This window comes from Triticum urartu, chromosome 5, assembly GCF_003073215.2.
Source record: "Triticum urartu cultivar G1812 chromosome 5, Tu2.1, whole genome shotgun sequence".
NCBI lineage: Eukaryota > Viridiplantae > Streptophyta > Magnoliopsida > Poales > Poaceae > Triticum > Triticum urartu.
In genome coordinates, this window is record NC_053026.1 from 513,044,710 (window position 1) to 513,048,967 (window position 4,258).

Sequence of the window (4,258 nt, forward strand, 5' to 3'; positions counted from 1 at the left end):
CCCAAGAGCGCGAGCTCTCGTGGCCGGAATTGCCCAGCCGCGAGCCACCGCCGCACTGTGAGGTCACCGGCGACTAACCCCGGAGACCGCTGACAGTGGCATCATCATTAGCTCTAATGATGGGGCTAACTAACTCCCCTAGCTCACTGGCAATGGGCCCCCATGCTAATAAGCCCAGTTTATTCCTGCCTAGATTTATCCAAATCACGTGGCCCCACGCGTCAGTTTTGATCGTGCTGACATGGCTGTTGCCGGCCCCACAAGTCAGTGACCCTGACCAGCACTATGTTCAACTGACCAGTGGGACCCACTGGTCAGGTTTGACCTGGTCAGGCCTCAGTTGACTCGCTGAGGTCATGCTGGCACAATGTTGATGCAGTAATGATTCTCTGGATTTAAAATAATTCAGAAATTTCAGAGAAAATAGCCAAAACTTCTAAAAATCATAGAAATTCAACCGTAACTCCAAATGAAATAATTATATATGAAAAAGGATTAGAAATATGAGGATGTTTTATGACATGATCAATGCATTTGAAACAAGTAACCTCACTGAATAGGACAAATGATGATTAGGAATTTTATGAAATAACATTTGGAGTTGGAATTGATCTTGTTTGAGTTCCACTTTCAATTAAATGGCTAGATATGCATTAGATGAATTCCAGTACCTTAACATGACATGTCATTCATGTGAATGTGCCATTGCAATTGATTGTGTCCCTTCTTTGCTAGTCGGTTGGTTGTCCCCTCTCGATAGACGTGGTTCCGACGATGAGTTCGATGACACCGATGAAGAGCTAATATTATCTTCAGAAGTGCAAGGCAAGCAAAAACCCCTTGTTACATGTTGCGGTAGTTGAACCCCTTTCCTCTGCATGACATGTCATTGCCACAGTAAATAGATGAAACCCACTAGCATGAGTAGGAGTTGTTTAAGCCCTGATGTGCCTACTCATTCATGCTTGTTTGTCATGCCTGCTACTGCTTAGAGTTGAGTCAGTCTGATTCATCGGGGATGAATTGGAATGGCGATGAACATGTCCTACTGTGTGTGAGCTAAGTGTGAATCACGAATTTGGTAAAGGTAGCGGTGAGAGGCCATGTAGGAGTACATGGTGGGTTGTCTCATTGAAACCGTCCTCAGGAACTGAGTTATGTGTTTGTGACCATGAACAGCTACTACCACTCATTGGGATCCTTAATTGACCCTCTCGACTTATTAACGCCCTAGTCCTCGTCCAGGAGTTGCAACTAGTTTCTGGTGTTTATAGGATATGTGTTGGCGGCCGTGCGTAGCGCTGACCCTAGGGGTGGGCTATGATGCGGTAGATACACGTGGCAAAGTGTACCGGGCGCCCGTTTGGTGTCTCGGAACCCTGCACACATCGTTTGGGGCTGTGAGCGAAACTCCAGGCCGGATCTCCTCGCGGATGGAACCCGAATAGGCGATAGACCTGGACTAGAGACTTGTGTGGTTAGTCAGGTCGTGGCCGACTCCCTCGCCAGGCTTCCGCTTGAAGGTTGCCGAGATACACGACGTGTACATGGTGGTAAGTGGCGAGAGCGTGTGTAAAGAAGTACACCCCTGCAGGGTTAACATCATCTATTCGAATAGTCGTGTCGTGGTAAAGGACTCTGTTGCCTATAACAGTTCATAGACAAGTGAAAGTGGATACTCTAAAATGCGCAAGATAAGCGTGAGTGCTATGGATGGCGTTCTCGTAGGGAGACGGGAGCGGATCCATAGTGGTGGTATGATTGGTGAATATGTGGACGTGTGCGCCACTCAAAAGAGTTGCTTGCAGTCGTAGTTCAGGTTAGGCCACTGAGTCAAAGCTGGCTTGCTGCAGTTAAACTACCACCCCCTTGTTGATACCAATGCATATGTAGTTAGTTCTGATGTAAGTCTTGCTGGGTACATTTGTACTCGCATTTGCTTAATTTATGTTTTGCAGAGAGACGCCAGTCTCGCTAGTAGTTCTGTGTGGACTTCGATGTTTAGCTTGCTACCTTAGCTACGATCTTGTGCCCTCGGCAGGGTCTTGTAGATAGTCAGGCTTCTCAGCCTTCTTCACTTGTAGTTGTCTGTACTCAGACAGGTTAAGCTTCCACATGTGTTTGTTGCTTGTATGCTCTGTATGTTTGGTCATGAGACCCATGCTTGTAATGCTTGGCTCCTCGGAGCCTAATGAATAAATACTCTGAGTCGTAGAGTCTTGTTGTGAGCCATGTTGTATTGCACATATTGAGCATATTGTGTGTATGATTGAAATGCTTGGTATGTGTGGGATCCGACAACCTAGTTGTTTATCCTTGGTAGCCTCTCTTATGGGGAAATGTAGTCTTGTGCTTCCATGAGCCATAGTAGTCCGCTACAGCCCGGTTCACCGGAGTCCTGCTAGCCCAGCACTACTGCTCCGGAACACTTGACTGGCCGGCATGTGATTCACTTCGTTCCTGTGTCTGTCCCTTCGGGGAAATGTCACGCGGTGACATCCTGAGTCCTGCCTAGCCTACTATAGCCCAGGTTCCCGGAGTCCTGTTAGCCCAGTGCTACAGCCCGGATTCGCACGCTGCTGACCGACATGCTCGATGTTGATTCATGTAATGCCTGTCCCCGTAAGTTAGTGCACTTTGGGTTGACGACTAGTCATGTTCGGCCCAGGTCTGTGTCATTTGGATGCTAGTGACACTATCATATATGTGAGCCAAAAGGCGGCAAACGTCCCGGGCCATGGTAAGGCGACACCCGTGGGAATACTGTGCCTGAGGCCGTAAAGTGATATGAGGTGTTACAGGCTAGATCGGTGTGACTTAGAATCGGGGTCCTGACACCCTTGCCCTAAACCAATTCGGTTTGGGCCTTGGGGGGGCGCCCCACACTCCCCTTGCTGCTCTCCATATTTCCACTAAGGCCCATGTAGGCCATTAAGCTCCCGAGGGGTTCCGGTAACCTCCCGGTACTCCGGTAAAATCCTGATTTCGCCCGGAACACTTCCGACATCCAAACATAGGCTTCCAATATATCAATCTTCATGTATCGACCATTTCGAGACTCCTCGTCATGTCCTTGATCACATCCGGGACTCCGAACAATCTTCGGTACATCAAAACATGTAAACTCATAATATAACTGTCATGGTAACGTTAAGCGTGCGGACCCTACGGGTTCGAGAACTATGTAGACATGACCGAGACACGTCCCCGGTCAATAACCAATAGCGGAACCTGGATGCTCATATTGGCTCCCACATATTCTACGAAGATCTTTATCGGTCAAACCGCACAACAACATACGTTGTTCCCTTTGTCATCGGTATGTTACTTGCCCGAGATTCGATCGTCGGTATCTCAATACCTAGTTCAATCTCGTTACCGGCAAGTCTCTTTACTCGTTCCGTAATACATTATCCCGCAACTAACTCATTAGTTGCAATGCTTGCAAGGCTTAAGTGATGTGCATTACCGAGAGGGCCCAGAGATACCTCTCCGACAATCGGAGTGACAAATCCTAATCTCGAAATACGCCAACCCAACAAGTACCTTTGGAGACACCTGTAGAGCACCTTTATAATCACCCAGTTACGTTGTGACGTTTGGTAGCACACAAAGTGTTCCTCCGGTAAACGGGAGTTGCATAATCTCATAGTCATAGGAACATGTATAAGTCATGAAGAAAGCAATAGCAACATACTAAACGATCGGGTGCTAAGCTAACGGAATGGGTCATGTCAATCACATCATTATCCTAATGATGTGACCCCGTTAATCAAATGACAACTCATGTCTATGGTTAGGAAACATAACCATCTTTGATCAACGAGCTAGTCAAGTAGAGGCATACTAGTGACAACCTGTTTGTCTATGTATTCACACATGTATTATGTTTCCGGTTAATACAATTCTAGCATGAATAATAAACATTTATCATGATATAAGGAAATAAATAATAACTTTATTATTTCCTCTAGGGCATATTTCCTTCAGTCTCCCACTTGCACTAGAGTCAATAATCTAGATTACACAGTAATGATTCTAACACCCATGGAGCCTTGGTGCTGATCATGTTTTGCTCGTGGAAGAGGCTTAGTCAACGGGTCTGAAACATTTAGATCCGTATGTATCTTGCAAATTTCTATGTCTCCCACCTGGACTAGATCCCGGATGGAATTGAAGCGTCTCTTGATGTGCTTGGTTCTCTTGTGAAATCTGGATTCCTTCGCAAGGCAATTGCACCAGTATTTTCACAAAAGAT